Source organism: Lampetra fluviatilis, chromosome 17, assembly GCF_964198595.1.
Source record: "Lampetra fluviatilis chromosome 17, kcLamFluv1.1, whole genome shotgun sequence".
Taxonomy (NCBI): domain Eukaryota; kingdom Metazoa; phylum Chordata; class Hyperoartia; order Petromyzontiformes; family Petromyzontidae; genus Lampetra; species Lampetra fluviatilis.
The window spans coordinates 14,215,327-14,236,534 of NC_136291.1; the positions used below are offsets into that span (position 1 = coordinate 14,215,327).

At 49.7% G+C, this 21,208-nt stretch overlaps 1 pseudogene; it reads left to right on the forward strand.

The window, feature by feature from the left end:
- LOC144936969 (filamin-C-like) overlaps positions 1-21,208 on the forward strand; it is a 117,411-nt pseudogene that overhangs the window by 62,290 nt on the left and 33,913 nt on the right.

The window sequence follows — 21,208 nt, forward strand, 5'->3', positions numbered from 1 at the left end:
AGCGATAACGGGGTGAACCGGGGACCTAAAGATAAGCGAGAATAAGACGAACCTAGACAACGATGCCGAGTTAATCTAAGTTAATCTTGTATACTTACACCACACCTGCATAACTGCATACGATTAATTGCCTTATTCCGATCGATAACCCACCCTCGTCACCGAGGCGGGGTCTGGTTATCATAACGACTTGCATTATCATAATTACACCCACTCGCATAATTACTACGATTACCTCTCGAATTGGCATAATTAAATGTGCATAATTACATAAATTAATATATTTCCGGATAATTACACATTTGGCCAAATTTCATTTGATTATTATTATTTTCACTGAATATTCATAACCCACATATACAACATAATAATTTCACCCACGCACGCATACAACATATCAAAATTTTCACACCCAACATATACAACATAATGGGGGCTCTTGTCCGGGATTTCTCGCAGACAGTTTGTGCATGAATTCAGGAACGAATCACTGTTGTGTTAATCAAAGTGGTGTGAACTAACGTTGCCTTGTGATTATAAACGGGGGTATACACGCGCTCTGAAGGGAAATACCAGAGTAGCAGAGTATAACAAAGACAGCTGGGCTGAAATTATTTGCTCGAGTTGAACTGACGCATCCTGTGATACAATTGTTTATATGTGCGCTGAAGGGGAATTCTAGAGTAACTCACGCCGCACATGAGATGTTAGAATTAAGATACACTCTTAAGTCTATTAACCACACTACGTAATAGAGATGGCGCAGGATCCACAACGTTCTGAGGTTGACACACCAACGCATAACACTGATACAGAGTGGACCTCTGAGGAGGAGATGGAATCTATGGAAAAACAATATCGGGAATTTGTGTTAAAACGTACTGGACGGACTGCTAGCCAGCAGACGGAGCAGAGAGATATATGGGAGGGGTGCCATACAGAAGATGTTAAAGCCCATAGAAGGAAACTACTTAAGGACGTGATGAAATGTGGCAAAGCCAAACGTGACGTAAAAATTGCAGAAATAGCGAGGGTAGACTCGTATCTCCTCGCACAGACAGACAGAGAAAGATTATGGAATGAGGAAAAATTTGAAAGGGAAAGACAAGAGAAACTGTCCTTAATGGTGCAGGTAGAGCGTCTGCACGCCCTCATGAGAGAGAAAGAATCCGCACTAAATGCACCAGTGAAACACCCAGACGCTGATACACAGAACACATACGGGAGTAACAATTTACCACACTCCGAGCCACGTGGACGTAGCCCAGGGCCAGATCCCACAATGAGTATGGCTACTGTGCAAAGCATTTTTGATGAAGTAACACCCTCGCAAATCGAGGAGAGAGAAGAGGAAATAGTAATACAAACGGGAAAACATGAGGCCGACCACCCCAACGTTAGAGAGAGACAAATAATTAACCCTAAGTCATCAGGATACACTGTAATGATAGGGCGGAAAAGGGCGGAGCTGGTGCAAGACGGGAAACATGACCTAAACAGCACACCAGGCAGACGCACGCTACGCAAGTATGACCGACATGATGCAGATGACAGGGACAGCTCACCAGAGAAACGCACCTCGCACAAACACGACCAACATGACACAGATGACAGACACAGCTCACCAGAGAGACACACCTCACGCAAACATGACAGACACAGCTCACCAGAGAGACACACCTCACGCAAACATGACAGACACAGCTCACCGGAGAGACGCACCTCACGTAAACATGACAGACACAGCTCACCAGAGAGACACACCTCACGCAAACATGACCGACATGATGCAGATGACAGACACAGCTCACCAGAGAGACACACCTCACGCAAACATGACAGACACAGCTCACCAGAGAGACACACCTCACGCAAACATGACAGACACAGCTCACCGGAGAGACGCACCTCACGTAAACATGACAGACACAGCTCACCAGAGAGACACACCTCACGCAAACATGACCGACATGATGCAGATGACAGACACAGCTCACCAGAGAGACGCACCTCACGTAAACATGACAGACACAGCTCACCAGAGAAACACACCTCACGCAAACATGACCGACATGATGCAGATGACAGACACAGCTCACCAGAGAGACGCACCTCACGTAAACATGACAGACACAGCTCACCAGAGAGACACACCTCACGCAAACATGACCGACATGATGCAGATGACAGACACCGCTCACCAGAGAGACGCACCTCACGTAAACATTATCAACACGACAGGGGTAACAGAGAGAGCTCACCAGAGGAACACACCTCACGCAAACATGACCGACATGATGCAGATGACAGACACAGCTCACCAGAGAGACGCACCTCACGTAAACATTATCAACACGACAGGGGTAACAGAGAAATTCACCAGAGGGACGCATGACCCGTGAAAATCACCCACGCAAAACCACCCGCACCACAGATGACAGAGACAGGAATCCCGATAACCATGAAGCACGAGACAAACGTAAATACAACACCTCACCTAGCAGGCACTACACACGTAGTAGGCAGCATGAAGGTCAAGGACAAAAACACTCACCACATAGACACCGCTCAAGGAGATCACGCACACCAACCCACAAACACGAATCACAAGACCCACATAAGGAAAACAAGAGACACAGACACGGGAAACATGACAACAGGGATAGTGGAGACAAGGGTAGCTCAAGTGAGCACTCCTCAGGAACCGACACCACTGATGACGAACAACACACTTTTAACAGTAAGACACTAAAACTAATGGACAAAGCACTCGTGAGAATTCCCTACTTCGATCCACATAACAAGAACAGGGACATACACACTTACATAGCTACGGTAGAACAGGAGGCTAAGATCCGGGGTCTGGGTAAATCAGCAGAAAAGGCATGTTTATTATCAAGGAGCCTACATGAACCCGCCAGACCATGGGTAGCCTCCCTGCCAAATAGGGTGAAGAGTGACTTTAAACAATTGAGCCGAGCAGTAGTTAAGAGATTTGGGGAATACTTCACACTATCCGAAGGATTGAACGCGGCAAAGTTGATGACCCAGCGAGTAGACGAAGACCCACGAGATTATCTCCTACGCCTTAAGAAAGCATATTACGCAGGAGACGGGGACAATGCCCAGGGAGATAAGACAGTTTTAAAAGTGATGTTCTTTCAATCATTGAGACCTGAAATAGTGAGAATAGTAGGAATGATGTTGGACCCCGAGACTGCCTCCCTACGCCAGATTGAAAGCAAGGCCCACACGGCCTGGGTGAACGGACGGAAAACCACTAGCATAGCCAAAACCCACATCGTCACCAGAGATAAAGAATGCCTCGATCTGGAGGGAAGCGAATCTCCAAGGAATAATATTAGCGCCACACGGGGTGGACATGAATTCCCCCAGGAGAGGGCGCCTAACCCAATAGAATCAACACCCGTCTACAACACGCTGAACCACGTTCCACGTGGGGGGAGGGACGAGTCAAGGGGAACCTGGCACCCACAGCCGCCACCACCATGGAATGCAGGAGAGGGCGGAGGCTGGAATTATGGAGGAGGAAGAGCGAGTGACGGGCCATACCTACCCCGCGGAGGCCGACGCCCATTAAACCAGTCACCATATCGTCCCCCACTGCCGCCTCCACTAACAATAGAGCATAGACCACCGTTAGCTAACAGGAATCGATATGCTCACCACATTAGGATGGAAAAAGAGCTCCTAGGGAGTATGAAGACTCCCATGCAAATAGCAAAGGGAAGAATACCAACTATACCCACACAGGAGGAGGACACACCCAGCGCAAAGGTAGCCCAAGTGAACGTAGGGAAGACAAGAAGCCCCGAAGCAATCACCGAAGTGGTACCAGAGGGAAAAGGGTACCATCTGGGGGAATTGATTCCCGTAGGACCAGTCGGACGAGTCCACGTGGAAGTAATACTGCAAGATACCCTGACCAGCCAGGGCCTTTGTGATACTGGAGCAGAAATATCCATGATATCCAGAGAATTATTTGACGAACTCCAGACTGCCCTCCAGAGGAAGAATGAAACACTACAGATGATGCCAAGTAACCTTACCTACTCAGGATGTGAAGGGACCCACATGCGACCATTGGGCAAAGTTATGACGAAGTTGACGTTCAACAAAATCAACATGAACCATCCCCTATATGTCGTACGGAGCCCCGGAAAAGAGTTGATCATTGGGATAGAACTACTGAATCGCCTGAAACCCATTATGAACCTTGAATCCCGACAAATTTGGGCACAGTCAATGCCGGAGCAACAGAGGGACTCAGAAGATGAAGACGTTATGAGAGACTCCACGGGAATCCAAGTGATAACACAAGAGCTCAACGACCTATCAACGACAACCAGGAACGAAGACGAGCTCCCAGCAGGAGTTCGGATCACTCAGCTAATGACTAACAGACTGAGAGAAGACCGAAAGGAAGCCGACTTAGAGTCAGTATCACCAAATGACCGTCCCCTCATGGAGTATATACCGCCCCCTGGAGGCCAAACCGACGAACTGCAAACTGATGAAGGAGAACACGAGGGCAAGAGCGTATTACCCTCGGATGAAGCCAAGGCAACTCAACCGATAGTAACGCAAAAGGAACTTTCAACCGAGCCGCCCGAAACCACGAAGGCCTTGGACCCAGACCCAGGACAAGGAGTCTCCCTAATAGAAGAACAAATCGAACAACAAATTGAAGCAGCAGACGCCCTCGAGAACGACACTCAACGAAATGAGCTTCGTCAACTGCTCCACAAATACCACTCCCTGTTCTCAGAAGACCCCTATGATTGCGGCAAAACCGACCTACACGTGGTATCTATTCCCACACTGGAAGGAGCGCCAGCGGTATATGTGAAACAATACAAGGTTCCACTGGCTGCCTACGAATCAATCCAAGAAACCTTGGAGAACCTACTCAAGAAGAATATAATTCGAGAATGCAACTCAACCTACAACTCGCCGATTTGGCCTGTATTGAAACCCACAGGCAAGTGGCGACTCACCATCGACTATAGGCAACTCAACAAAACGGTTCCCCTATCTCGATGGCCAATGGCAGAAATCGACCAGAATCTCAACCAAATAAAAGGCGCAAAAATTCTCACCACCATGGATCTATCAAATGGCTTCTGGACCATGCCCGTGAAAGAAGCGGATCAATACAAGTTGGCATTTACATTCAATGGAATACAGTATACTTGGAACCGATGTCCATTTGGATACTCAAATTCACCTGCGGACTTTAACATATTCCTACACAAGGCAATGGACGACGCAAAAGAGCGAGGTACCATCGTCTATGTCGACGATATACTGGTCAAGGACTCCTCCTGGGAAGAACACCTCGAGAGCCTCCAGCATACCCTCGAGCAGTTAAAGGAAGCAGGCGCAAAGATTTCAATACAAAAAGGACAGTGGGCACGCAAAAGGGTGGACTACCTCGGGCTCCAGGTCGGCACTGAGGGAATGTTACCCCAAACCAAAAGACTTGAAGCCCTCCTCGCACTCAAATCGCCCACCACAGTCACGACCCTTCGGAGCTTCTTAGGGATTTGCAACTACCTGCGACAGTTCGTGGACGACTACGCAGGAATCGTTCGACCCTTAGTCAAACTACTGCAAAAAGACGAACCATGGGAGTGGGGACAGGAACAGGAAGCCGCAGAAAAAGAATTAAAATGGGGGAAGACATACACAAACATGTGTCCAACTGTCTCGTGTGTTGTAAGTACCAGCCAACGACCTCACAGCATAGGGCACCCCTACAGAGGAGGGGAACAGATTATCCTTGGTCCAACCTACAAATCGACTGGATAGGACCTGTCAACCGATCAACCAAAGGGAACAAGTACATGCTAACTGTGACCTGTGCATTCTCTAAATGGACAGAGTGTTTACCAGCACCCAACAACACCGCGGAAACGACCGCTATCCTACTGATCAACCAAATATTCAGTAGATGGGGCCTACCGTCAACGATCGATTCAGACAAAGGAAGCCACTTCACAGCCGAGGTCATCACAGAAGTGTGGAAGATGTTGGGAGTAAAAAGACAATTACATGTCGCATACCATCCACAATCCTCAGGACAGGTGGAAAGAGCCAACAGGACCATCGTGAGCCTCCTAAAGAAATATGTGTCTACCACGGGCCGCGACTGGGATACGAAACTACCCCTAGTCTTGATGGCCATGCGAGCCACACCCAACCGAGCTACAGGCAGGACACCCTTCGAGATCATGACAGGGAGGCTAATGACCCTCCCAGTACACCTGTTATATGTCCCAGCGGAGGACGAGACCCCGACGGCAATGACGCCAACTGAATACCTGACGGGACTCAATAGTCACCTACAGAGCACGTTCGCTATGGTCAGGGACCAGTTGCAAGTAGAGGCTCAGGGGAGCAAAGCATACTATGACCAAAAAGCCAGCCACGCAGAATACCAGCTAGGAGACCAGGTGTGGTACCTCAATTACGAGAAAAGAAAACAGAAGTGCAGGAAATTCCTACCTTCCTGGACAGGACCACACGAGGTGGTTGACAAAATGTCCCCAGTAGTATATCAGCTAAAAATCACAAAGACAGGAAGAGAGCAGCAATACAAGTGGGTGCACATCAACCAAATCAAACCGTACCCTGTGCTGGTGGAGCAAGATGAGGAATAAAGGTGGAAAAGGGGGGGGGAACTAAACTAATGGGCATATCACACTACGATAATGTGTAACATGTTTTCCAGGGAATGGCAGCCCTCCTGCTCACGCTCCTGCTAACGTACCTTACCAAGCTAGAAGGGAGCCAAGGCCTGATGATGCCACCCAAGAATAACCGTAGAAACTATCTTTTTAACGATATCTCCTATAACACGTAGTCAATAGAATAATTTCTCCCTTCCTTATCGTTTTACCTTCCTTTAGAAAAAAAAAAATTTCCTCTCTTGTCACATATAATCATGTTAAGTTGTGACACGTACGCGCGCGTTGTAAGGAAATAGCAGCAAAACTTGAGGACAATCGATGGTTCATGATGGAAGAAGGGTATACATTTTTTTAAAAATAACCCGTGGCCATTTGACCACTGGCCATTTTTAAAAGGGCGGAATGTTGTATCCTAAGCCTTCTTCCAAACTTGATATTTTTATATATTATCTTTTTACTTGATATATAATGAATGAAAACACCCCAAAAAGCAGCAGGCTGCAAAAACCAGGTGTTGTTAAGTAATGAACTGGAGGAGGGCTAGGATGACAGAATTTGCAACCTTGCTTCAAGGAAGGAGGGGGCCTGATGAACGGGCATATGTCACCCGTGCAGGCGGCAGAGACAGTGGGAGAGTCAGCCAGACATAATTAAGGCAAAAAGCCAACCATCCTGCATGGTTTTAAGGAATTAAATTATTAAATCCAGGGTGAGTGGTCAAATGAAGTGGGTCAGCAACGCTGTGTGCACAGGGGAGGGAGCTGATTAACAACCCTGCGCGTCTGAACGTGAGGGGGCCTTTGACCTGAAATTAAGAATAACACTCCCAGAGCAGAAGGTTGGATGACCACAGTGAGACGAATAAGAGCGTTGTATATCAAGGATGCAGACTCAGCTGAATAACAAGGCTGCGGAGGTCACCAAAAGTTCGCGTTCGCCTAGTTAAGTCGAAAAGCTCAATTATTCTGTATTGCTATTAAAGTAACGTTAAAGTCAGAATTTAACAACAGGGTAGGCTAAAGTTATTGATATTCACACCCACTCCAATTAAACCAGGCCACAAGTTACGCCTACTGAACCATCACCATCATTAAGTCAATATGAAATGTTATTTCCATACTTTAAAATACAACTCGACCCAAAGCATATGACAATCAGAACCTTCCTAAGTCAAAATTGAATCGCACCCAGACAGGAGCGAATAGTCGATATAAGGTTGAAGAGGGAAGGAAATTAAGAGCACGGCGAACTGCAAACGTAAGCAAAAAGCCGGGAACAACACACCAGCCAGCAACAGCAAGTCGGGCTTCGACAGGCCATAAAAGTAGGAATGATAACTCCCGGGGTCAGGGGACATCAGAAAAAGCAAGCAGACAAAAACCAGAACTGACTCCAAGGTTCAACCGCCCTCACCTACAAGGAGTGACGGAAATTAATGAGGCCTTGAGTTAACGGCGTCAGCTGGACAGCAACAACAACGGCGAGCAGAGACAGAGTGAGGCAAAAACCTGCGAGGCTATGAAATGCAACTTCATGTCAGTGAAGCCTGACCAACAAGTTAAGTTAATGACATCACAATACATAATATCGTACATAACATCAATGTTAACGCTATTCACCGTCAACTATATTCCGCTTATATAACCATGCAGACACCAAGGAATACGAATTCCTAGGATCAAGAAACTTACCCCTTAACCTAAGATATCGGAAATAAATTAATAATAATAAGCCTATGCATGAAAGACAAAAGTAAAACTTATGAAAAGCCAGGATAGCGGGATAAATCACCACCAGGTCGAAATAAAATACATAATAAAAGAGCGATGTTAAACCCAGGGTCGGAGAGAAAGGGAGATCCCGGCCGTCTTTGTATCCCCGCAGCGCGGGATGGGAGTGTGTATGTGCTCGGGGAGGCACCTCCACTTGGGTCAAGCACCACGATGGGAAACGACACACCTTAGGCTACATACAGAATCATAACTGGGAAATGGTAAGGGACAAATGTTAATTTAAAACTTTTTAACCATGTCTGTGTGCGTCTGTGAGGGTCGGAGGGAGTGTGCCCCTCCCTCCAGGTCGTGCACCCAGACAGAGAGACGACTTCGAGGCAATTTGTAGCATCTGATTGTTTGCTCATGGATTTTATGGAGGGAGTATGACAACGGAAAATACCATGGGTGATGCACACAAGGACACACGGACGTACGGACACACACATGAACACACCTACACACGGACAAATCCTGACACAGTAAATCAAAAGAAAACCCCGCCTTGTGGGCAGGACCCAAAGGGATTTTTCGGCATAAAAGAAAGGACCCTGAGCATTGGAAACCAGTTCGACCAGGGGAGTCAACTCATCACGAGTTCGACCAGCGGGTCGGCTCCGGAGCGAGCTCGACCGAGCGGGTCGGCTCAACTCATCTTCAGCTCGACCGAGCGGGTCGACTCAAGGGCGAGCTGCGACTAACGGGTCGGCTCGACTCTTCAGCTTCTGGGACTCAGCCGAGTTCAGACGGCTCTCGGGGCTCGACTCAAGCGGCTCCCCGTCTCCTCTGCAGGCGGGCAAGACCCGCTTGACAGCTCAACTCGGCCGCGACAGGCCAACCTCTGCCGAGTCGGTTTCCCTGCTGCCGCGAGAATCGCGGTTTGGCGACGACGCTGCGAGCGAGCTGTGGGCGCCACCTACCGACCGGGTTCCGAACTACGACAGCGTATCAACAGGCATCCAACCAATTCACCACGGTGACAGAGGAGCGACTAATACGTATGACGCGCACCGCCCCCTCACCACACGAACCCCAGGCGTCTGTTTGACATAAAGAACCGACTCCGAACATTGACTATTCAAGACCACTCTTACCACTCAAACACACTCGAACCCATAAGCCGTCCGTGGCTGTGAAGGCATCCCAACGACCGAGTGATGGCCATCCGTCATTTATAAGAGTATTCGTAATTTTTATCTTTAATATTTAGTGGGCTGTACTCTTAATCGCATAAATTCCCAACAGATCCATCAATACGAATTGATTCTTGGCACCTCCTTCCGCCGAGCAACGCTCACGTGGGGAGTGGTGGCCCACCAGATCCTTATCAGGTGATCTGGTCCCCAATTAGTAAACTCTGTATAAGATAACGATCTTCGGAAAAGGAGCGCCGTCGCAGGTCCTTACTCCGAGCCATTCTGTTGTCAGATAACCTGCCGATGTATCTGTTGAGATTGGTGCCTTTAAGAATAATAACTGTTTTTGATTGTGTTTTTATCGCCGTATAATCTTTCAAGTATAATCATTCATTAACGTTAAGGTTTTCTTAGCATAGTATTTGCATGTTTTAACGACTCTCTCTCACTAACAACCATCGCATTACGCGGGATCCATGTGCCGTTGTCAAGTGAAATCAGACAATCATTGATGATACTGTATTGATGCCGTGTTGACGTTCCGGGATTGAGAGTTCGCATACTATATCATAGTTAAGGTTGAATTAGTAATAAATTGATTAATACAGAAGTGGTTGTGTGATTCTTTCCTGAAGTCTATGCATAAGATCTGCTTCTGCGTTGAGATCTGAACTTGGTGACCTTAATAAACACACTAACACATACTCAATAAATGTTAAAGCGATAACGGGGTGAACCGGGGACCTAAAGATAAGCGAGAATAAGACGAACCTAGACAACGATGCCGAGTTAATCTAAGTTAATCTTGTATACTTACACCACACCTGCATAACTGCATACGATTAATTGCCTTATTCCGATCGATAACCCACCCTCGTCACCGAGGCGGGGTCTGGTTATCATAACGACTTGCATTATCATAATTACACCCACTCGCATAATTACTACGATTACCTCTCGAATTGGCATAATTAAATGTGCATAATTACATAAATTAATATATTTCCGGATAATTACACATTTGGCCAAATTTCATTTGATTATTATTATTTTCACTGAATATTCATAACCCACATATACAACATAATAATTTCACCCACGCACGCATACAACATATCAATATTTTCACACCCAACATATACAACAAGACCCTGACGCCGGCGACACGCGGTTGGGCCCTCACGGGATCTTAACGCCCGTCGTGAGTGGCGGTTGCAAGACAGCGCGCCTGGCGTTTGCAATGTTATAATCGTAAACAATGCCGCGGTCGGTGCTCTGCGTGTAAATACTCGGGGCGCCAGGCCTGCTTGTCTGTAACCCTGGCGCCCAGGGGGTCTCAGTGTCCGCGGTCGTCAGGGTCCCCAACCCCCGCCTCACTTCGTCGTCTGTTTGTGCGTCCGCTAGGCCAAGGTGACACCCAACAACAACAAGAGGCACACCTTCTCCGTCGTGTACCACTCCAAGGTGGCCGGCCTGCACAAGGTGAGAGTGCCCCCCAAAAGGGGGCCCCGTCGTGGGCGATCCATTGACAGATGGCCCACGAGGGCCCTTCGCGGACGATCCACTTACCGACGGCCCCACTTTCTACAGTAACAAACATAAAAATAACCGGTACTACTTTTTCCTCCAAACTCTTTCTATTTGTCTGTACGCTAACTCGCATATCCTCCTCTGCTAAGACATGAGACCCGTCGGCTATGGCATTGTCATGTTGAAAATGGGGGGGTATCTATAAATGGATCACCCTGTAATATCGCCTTTATAAGGGAACGCTTTGTGTGATACGCGATGTTTCGGGCAAAATGGCCCTATCGTAGCATAGGAATAAGGGCCGTTGTCCAAAATGTCACCTGTTTCATTCTTTTCTTCTTAAGGCCACGCTGTGGTAATTGACAGGGAACGTGTTAAATTTGGTTGGGGTTTGGGATTTTCTCTTCTATAGTACACTACTGTATAAAGGTACTGTATAGTCACTGCAACCAGGTTACAAGCTCACGCCTGGTTGGTGGTTCACTCAGCCCATCATCCTCTCAGTCAATAAAACGAGCACCGGTTTGTGGGGATAAGTCAAATGTAGTTGTCGTCTGGATAGACTCAACCCCCTGCCACAAGGAATGTGGAATTATCCACCAGCGCCTCAGGGCTTGTAAACTGGAGGTGAGCACCAGTTGCCCTGAATGTTCACTCGAGGTCGGACTTCGCTTTGACGTTGACCGTTGCGTGCGGCGTCATTGGCGATGGAGATCTCCAGTGGGATCCAGTGCCACGGGCCCAGGTCACCGGCCACCACCAACCCTGGCGTCTTTCCTGGATTGGCCGACCTCCACGAATCCTGGAAGCTGATGGGTGTGTGTGTGCCAACAGTACACCGTTATCAACAGCGCTACCAACAACCATCACGAACACCGCCACCAAAGCCACCTCAATCAGCACTAATACCATCACCACAGACACCACCAGCACCATCGCGAACAACAACCAAACTCCAATACCACCATCATCATTATACTGCCACCACCATCACGAATCCGGCACGGCGCTTAAAAAACATTTGCTAGCAGTCCTGGCTTCGTGGCTGCACGAGAGATCTTTGTGTGTGCACGTGCGTGCGCGTCTGTGTGTGCATGTGCTAACAGTAATGTAGCGGTTAGCGCGCTGCGCTACGAATCTGGCAACCCGAGTTCGATTCCCGCTCACGGCCAACACCAGTGTCAATTATCTGAACCGGTCCTGGGCCTCCCCTATGTCGACTCAGCCTCAAATAAGCACCTGGTGTGGTGTGTAAACATCACCACTGGGGAGACAAAATTGGCCAGGCCTGGTGTTGGCAACCCACCCATTCGTGTGCCATGCCGGCCTTCAAAGGTGCTTGCTAACAGCACTTGCCCCAACGGGCTGTTAAGGCTATACGGGGGATCTTTATCATTGTTTTTTGTGTTCGTTTGTGTGTGCAGCCTGCAACCCGAGCGCGTGCCGCGCGTGGGGTCGCGGGCTGCAGTCCAAGGGAGTGTGCGTCAAGGAACACGCCGACTTCCACGTGCACAGCAAGGGCGCCGGCACAGAAGAGCTCGATGTCACCATCCGCGGCCCGCGTGAGTGGCCGCGCCCTGCCGACGAGACAAATAAAATTAAGCTGCTTGCGGCCAAGGATGCGCTTGTGCGTGTGTGCGTAAGCAATGCTCGCAACAACTAGCAAAGTGACAGGCAGGTAAAATGCAGCGATTTTGGCACAGCTGGTACACCTGCCAGTCATCTCAGTCAACTCATGGCACCCGGGTCTGTTCCGTGAAATCCTGCCAGCAGCGCGAGCCATCCACAAATCACGTGACGGCCTCCATGTGCACCTAGCCTGGCACAAGCGCTGTGATGAATCCACCGCCACTTGGTGGTGAATGGCGGCTACCGGTTCGGTTTTTATACCTTTCTCTCTTTCTCCATCCATCACCATGACCACTGCATGCCTCCACTCATTGAGACTGCATCCGGAGGAGAGAGTGGGGGTCACGGTGGAGAGTTCACGACCCGATGGGCGTTCCTTCCCCTCGCCTCTCCTGCAGGTGGCACGGACGAGGCGGTGAAGCGCACAGACATCGGCGATGGCGTCTTCGAGTTCAAGTACTGCCCCGCGGCGCCCGGGAAGTACACGATCACCATCACGTGGGGCGGCCACAACATCCCTCGCAGGTGACCATGTGCGCGCTCCCGCGGACTCAAGCACGCGCGGCACAGCGACGATCGCAGTTCCAACTCGATTTACCATTTCAAACAAGCGCTGATTATTCAAATACAGTTTGTTTCTAAAATTAACTGGTAGGCTTTAAAACTTTTTTACAGCCTTCCAGGAAACGATCCTGTTTGTGAACTTAGTGCACAGCAGGTAGGTGCTCCCGATTTCCAGATGAATAAAAAAAGAATCGGGCCTAGACACGTGGACTGTCGGACGGTCACGCGTCACGCCGCGTGCGACATCTCGTTGTGCGGCTCGCACGGTAACGTTATCATCGCTAATCCGACATTTCTGAGAACAAACGCTTGATAATCAACGTTTTTGGGTTTAGATCGCGTTATTTATAAATGTGTCGTAACCCTCCACCACCCGACACGGCCAATCAGTAAAAAAGTGTCACGTTGACAAAAGACAATTAGTTCACCGCTTTAGCCCACCAGTGTGTTGAAGCGTGAAACCACAACAATTTACAATTTGAGTACGACGTTTCGCTGGTAATTGCGATTTGCGATTTAAAGGTTTTTATTAACTTCTCAGCGGGTACAAGGAAAACCAAAGAGAGTACTGAAAACCACTCCTTCCCGGGCGCCCCGGTTGGCCCCTTCGAGTCTCCGTCACATCCGCGGGCTCCACCCACATACAATGCAACAAAAAGCTCGCCGCCATAACGCACACCACCCCGTTCCTCTTATTCACATTCATCACCACCATTCACCCATGCGCTGCTCCATCACATTGCCTTCCCCCGATTGAACACGTACATTCCTCGCCCACACGACTTAGCAGGCCGGCTAAAATGTGCATGGCCATCCTTCACTATCCCTTCCCTATACCCGCCGGTCCCCTCGCTACCCCACCCCGGGTAGGGGCCACTTCCACTTCACACCTGCGGCCTTGTATCCCAGCCTAACCCGGTCTACTTCCATCACCCTTTCTAGCAACCTCCTCGCCCAGTAGCACACCTCCAACGGTGATATAGGGGACCCATCCAACTCTTTTCTGCGAGCTCCCCACAAGGCCTCCTTTGTCGCGCCTATTATGGCCCACGTTCGATCTCTGTCATCTCCCCGCACCTCCCTTAAGACTCCCCACATAATGTCCCGACTTATCACCTGCGACGGGTAAAACCAGGACAACAGCGGACTGCTCAGTCTCCACACCTCCTGTGCGAAGGGACACTTCACCATGACGTGCACCGCGTCCTCATCTGTGTTGCAGCCCGTCGGACATTTGGGCGAACGTGCCATTCGGCGAGAAAACATGAAGCCCCTCGTCTCCAATCTATCCCACACCGCCAACCAGGACAGATCTCTCTGTTCTTTTGTGAGCGCCGTTGATGAAGTGTTCCTTGACACTTGACGGTACATAGTCCTCTTCGCGCCCATCACCCCCTCGCAGGCCTCCCCTTCGTTTACTTTGGCCAATACCTCCTTGGAGTTCCACGGTCCCCCTCTCCGACTCAAATTGTACTCTTTTATGTAGTCACCCACCGCCGCATTCAGCCATCCTTGTGGCCAGGCCAAGGGCGTGCCCGCCGGTAATTGGGTCATCCCAAGCCCCCTCAAGAGCCACATCAGGCGATACCTTAAATAACAAGCGGCCTTCCCCCGGGGCTCTTCGGAAAAGAATAACCTCAAAGTGTTGCACACAAAAATTGAGGACAGCACACGTGCAATATTTGGGGCACCCTTCCCCCCGTTCGATGCGTTTACACATCACCACCCTCTTCACTCTATCCATCCCGCCTCCCCAAATGAATTGAAACAGCGATTCTAGGATTCTTGCCTCCCTCCTACCTGGCGGGTACACATATGCGAGGTAGTTGAGTGTTGGTAAAACCACCACCCTCACTACCAGAATCCTCCCTTCCATCGTGAGCCGTCTCCCGGCCCACTTGCCTAACTGTCCCTTTACCTGCTTTATCCTCCCGTCCCAGTTTCGTTCCGCCGACCTCTCTCGGCAAAAAGACACTTTCAAGACCTTGACTTCCTCCATCTTTTTCCCCAACTCAGGCGGCCAGCCCTCAAATAGTCTCGGGTCCCCGAAGGCCATCAATTCGCTCTTCCTCGCATTCACCTTCAAGCCGGAGGCCAGGCCGAAGCGGTTTGTCTCCTTCATGGCCCCCCACACTGATGCCACGTCCCTACAGAGCACGACTACGTCATCCATATATAGCGCCACCTTCCCTTGTTCCTTATTTCCGGGGATGGTCACTCCCTTAATCTCCTCATTGTTTCTCATTGCCTGTGCAAGGGGTTCCATACACATTACAAATAGAACCGAGGACATCGGGCACCCCTGTCTCACCACTGACTCTACTGGAATTGTCCCCGAGAGCTCCCCATTTATCAGTAGTCTGGTCTTGAGCCCTTGGTAAAGACGCCTCACCCAATCGACCAAGGGTCCCCTCACTTCTATTTTTTCCAACACTGCGAACATATACTCGTGCGAGAGGCGGTCGAAAGCCTTCTCAAGATCCAGGCTAAGAAGCCCTAGGGGGCATCCCCTCTCTCCTTCTACCTCTATTGCCTCCCTTAATAAAATCAGGGAGTCCGAAATCCTTCTTCCTGGCACCGCACACGTCTGGTCGGGTTCGACTACTCCCTCCACCACCTTCCCCAGGCGCGTCGCAGCTATTTTTGCCATAATCTTGTAGTCCGAGTTCAGGAGCGTAACTGGACGCCAGTTTCCCAACTCTCTCCGGTCCCCCTTCTTATACATCAGTGTGATGAGCCCCTCACACATTTCTTCTGGCACCAGTCCGCCCTCCAGCATTTCCCTATACATCTGCAGCATGTCCCCTTTCATTAAATCCCAGAATGTAATATAGAATTCTGCTGGAATTCCATCCAGTCCTGGCGTCCTATTCTTATTCTGCCTCCTCACTGCCTCCTCCACTTCCTCCATCTGGATCCTCCCTCCCAGTACCTCTGGGTTCTTAACCTCATGTCTTAGCTCCCCTAGTAGTGCCTCCCTTATTCCCTTATCCGTTCCCTTCCTCCCATACAACTCCCCATAGTACTCCTCCGCTATCTCTATCATACCCTCTGTCGTTGCCTGCCTGCCTCTGACCGGACTCACCAATTCCCTAAGTGTGTTGTCTCCTGCCTTGCATTTCTTAAAGAAGAAACTCGTACATTTCTCTCCCTGTTCCGTTGCCCTGACCCTTGCCCTGTATGCCATTTGTTTGACTCTTTTCTCCAATACCGAGGATAACATTCCCTTCAATCTCCGTATATCCTCACCCACCGGGAATCCCAGCTCAAGTAACCTGTGCTTCTTCTTGATTCTAGCGTTCCACAGCTGCAGTTCCCTGTTTACACTCCTCCTTCTACTATGTGTCTGGAAGAGGGCCTTTATACGGCCCTTCACCATGCTCCACCACTCCACCCTCGTGGCAAAGCATTCCTGCAGGGTCGTCCAGTCTTCGTACTTCCTTACAAAGTCTTCCACGACCCTTCTGTCTTCCAACAGGCTTACATTCATTTTCCAGGTTCCCTTCCCCATCTTCAGGCCACCTGGAATATCGAGCTTTGCCTTCACCAAATTGTGATCTGACAATGGGAAGGGTTCCAGGTCTGCTCCATCCACCTTCACATTGGCAGACACAAAGATGAAATCTATTCGTGATTGCGTTCTACCGCCCTTATCCGACCACGTGTATCCCGGTCTCACCGAGTGTACCTTTCTGAAGGTGTCAGTCATTTTAAAATCCTCTATCAGCTCCTTCAACTTCCTAGAGGAAGGGTCGAGCCTCCTCCTCCCAGCCACCGATAATAGGTCTGCCAGGCACAACGGGCAGTTAAAATCACCCCCCATTATGACTTGCCGTCTCGTCACGAGTAGGGTCGCTACATTATTCCATAGGTCCACTCTTTCTGTGCACGTCGTGGGGGCGTACACATTTATTAGTCTCAGGTCTGCCTCTCCATAAGACACGTCCACATAATGGAGGCGGCCCGGGATCACCTCTTGGGACCCGACTATCTGTATACCCCTCCTGCCTAGGAGGGTAACCACCCCCGTGCATCGATTTTCATTACTCCCGGACCAAAAGTAGTAGCCATCCCAGCTCTCCAACAGCTCCTCCCGGCCCAGGGTGTATGGTAGGTGGCATTCCTGGAGGAAGACCACCTCCCACTTGGTAGCCTGTAGCAGTTGTATTATTGCTCCTCTTCTCCCCTTTCCCTTCAAGCTCCTCACATTTACGGACGCCACGGAAAGTTCCATGTTGGGATGTGTCTCAGTCCGAAGCGGCCTTCTCCGCTCGCCCTCCGTAACCGTCTTCATTCGCCAGTTCCTGCAATTTCATTTTGCCCCTTGTTCTCAAGGGTTTTCCCCTGCGCCGGCTCTCCACCCTTTCCTCCATCCCCTCCCTCGAGGCCTGTGTCCGGCGAGGAGTCCGAGGATTCCGTGCTGCCTGAAGGGGCGCCTCTTTTTGGGGCTCTCCGTATCCTCCTTTTCCTTCCGATTGGTCCCTCCCATGTCTCGCTACCGCCTTCCTCCTGCTGTCGTTCCCCTTTTCCTTCATCCTCCTCCACCGCCTCCGCCCAGTCTTCCACGGTCGTCTCGGAGATGCTGCCCATGCCGTCACTCCCCTCCCCCGCCAGCCCCTCTTCCTGCTCGCTCGATGTCGATTCTGCTCTTTTTGCATGCCTCTCCCCTTCTCCCTCTCCGTCCGTTGCTGGTGGCTGCTGCTCAGCCACCTCCCCACGTCCTTCCCTCACCAGTTCCTTATCCGAGTCCAGTTTGGTCCCACCCCCTTCCTCATCCCTCGCTCCTCCTACCCTATACGCCCTAACCTTGTTGGCGTACGACTCCGGACAATTTTTGTACAGATGTTCTCGGCTACCACAGAGGTTACATTGTGCCGGAACACTGCATTCTTCTACCTCGTGGTCCAGTGCCTTGCATCTATAGCAGACTTTTGTCTTGCACACTGCGGCCAGGTGACCGCTGCCCCCACACCTCCTACACAGTTTATGTTGTCTGGCATACACAACATATCCCCAGTTGCCTCCTATGTTCAGGGCACTCGGGATGTGTCTCAAGGTCCCTCCCTCTGTTTTCAGCCGCACCCTCCATTGTCTTGCCCCTGTCCATATCCCCACTGAGTCCCTCACCTTTTTACAGCCCGACAGTACCGAGCAGTGCTGTCTTAGCCAGACCTCCACGTCGTGGTCATGTAGGGCTTCATTGTATAGGAAAATAGTCACCACCTTCGTGTCCAGCTCTGATAACAGTTGTAGCTTCATTGATATCAATGGCTTCTCCTCCGCCTTTTCCTCGAAGCGGGCCATAAATCTTTGTAGCAGGGGGCTTGAGTTGAAGCTTACATCAAACGCCCTCCCTCCCGGCAGAGTTATCAAACAGTACAAGTCTGTCGGCTCTATTTGTAGCAAGTCCATCATTATTGACCATACAAAGGTTGCTCGGTCGATGGTCACTTCTTCTGCTACCTCTTCCTTCATCATTACTCTGACGCAATTATGTCGTTTGACATGAGGTGGTGTCAGACTCACCCCTGCCCCACCTCGCCATTTCCCGTCTCGTTCCTGGGGCCTCCCAGCTCCCACCGGTCCAGCGTCCACTGTCGCGTTCTCCCTCCGGGCCTCCCCCTGCCCCAGGGTTGCTGGCGTCTCCCTGGCTTCGTTCCCCACCCTCCGCTCGGGGGCACCCGCCTCTGCTTCTGGACGCCATACCTTTTTCTCCTCGGCCTCCCTCACCCACTCCATCAGCTCCCACCCTCCCATCCAGTTCCTCCATCCTCTCCTTCTGCCGTGCCTCCGCCGCGTTCCCCTCCATCCGTCTCCGTGCCTCCTCCACGCATCCCCCTGCTGCCAGCAGGTCGGTCTGGTTGCCCCAGTCCCTTCCGGCGGCACAGGTGGTGTCGGTGGCCCTCTGCTTTCGCCACGTCTTCTTCTTGTCCCCTGCAGTCACCGTCTGGCCGACTCTGTCGTCCCTGGCTCCCTCAGCAGTGCAGGTGGCATTCATTTCTCTTGGCGCTCTCCCTGCTTCCTTTTCATCTGCTGCGAGCATAAGCTGGGCGGCTCGGTCATCCCGGTCTCCTTCAGCAACTCGGGTGGCCCTCGTGGTCCTTGACTCTCGCCGTTTCCCCTCTTCGTCTGTTGCGATTTCCGTCTCCATTCTCCAGAAGTCCCCGCTTCTTGGCAGCGTGGTCATCCCTGGCCACACGGTCAGGGCCCTTGCAGGCCTCGGGGCTGGTGGCTAGGTCTCACTTGAGATCCGGACGGGCTGGAAGGATCACCTCGATGCTCCTGGTGTCTCCCCTGGCAAGCCAGGGCAGTTTCCCCCTCATCGGGCAATTCGCCAGAATGGTGAGGTTCTGCTGTGTCTCCCGTTCTTATATAGAGCAGCAGCAGGGTGACGTCATCATTAACTCATTAACTCATCAGGTGCAAAGATTTGAGGGGGGGGGGGGTTATTGTAATTATATACTAGATTAGTAATCAGGCTATTGTTACGATGCGAGTTGTAGATTAGTAATCATTTGGAATGTGTTTTTTATTGTGATTATGCAACATTAGTAATCAGTTAGTGTTTGTTTCCCTTATAAGGAATTGTAATATATCTTATTTAATAATACGCTTCCAGGCCGCACTAAGCCTGTAGCTGTCTGAGCGATTAAAGTTATTTCTGTTTCTCTCAATTTCAATGGATTCTCTAATTAGTCTTTGCCAGTAGTAACTAGTTTTAAACTCGCTGACCATTGTTTAAATAACACTTACTTCTTATGGAGAGGCGAATTCTTTAAACAAAGGGAGGGAGCAGCAATGGGCTCTCCTTTATCTCCTGCTATAGCAAATTTGTACATGGAAAACTTTGAAACCAGAGCACTTGCCTCGAGCACATTAAAACCATCCTTTTGGTTTAGATATGTGGATGACACTTTGGTTGTCTGGCCACATGGTAAAGATACACTGAACGATTTTCTAAATCATCTCAATGCACAAAACCCGGCCATTTACACTAAGCCTGTAGCTGTCTGAGCGATTAAAGTTATTTCTGTTTCTCTCAATTTCAATGGATTCTCTAATTAGTCTTTGCCAGTAACTAGTTTTACACAACACTTCAACGTTGTCAAAATCAATTGAGTGTCCCTGTTGGCATGCATGTTCTGCCACTGCCGACAGTTGTGTTTGCGATAGTTTAATATTTCTCTGGTGTTCTTTTAGTCTTACACTAACGTTACGCCCTGTCTGTCCAATATAGCATCTGCCACATACACAATTAATCCGATATACACCTTCTGTTGATAATTTAGGTAATTCGTCTTTAGTGCACGTTACTAGTTGTTGAATTTTGTGTACTGTACCAAATCTTACTGTAATGTTTTGCTTTTGCAAAACACGGGCTAGTTTGTCAGTTACTCCTGAGATAAATGGTATTTTTATTGTTTTAATAATCTGATCGCTTTCAGCAGTGTTGCTTTGCGATCGTGATTTGGCATTTAGTGCTCTGTTAATTTGAGCATTATTGTAGCCATTCTGTCTTAGTGCTTCTTTAACATGTTTAATCTTTCTCACTAGACTTTCACCATCTGACACTGTTTTAGCCCGATGTATGAGCGTCTTGATAAGAGAGGATTTCTGAGCTGGGTGATGATGCGAATCTGCATTCAGATAGGCATCAGTGTGCGTTTGCTTTCTGTAAACGCTGTGTGTTATTTTACCATTTAGGCCATGCCCAAGTAAAATATTCAGGAACGGGAGTGTGTTATTCACCTCCATTTCCATGGTGAACTGAATGGCCGGGTTTTGTGCATTGAGATGATTTAGAAAATCGTTCAGTGTATCTTTACCATGTGGCCAGACAACCAAAGTGTCATCCACATATCTA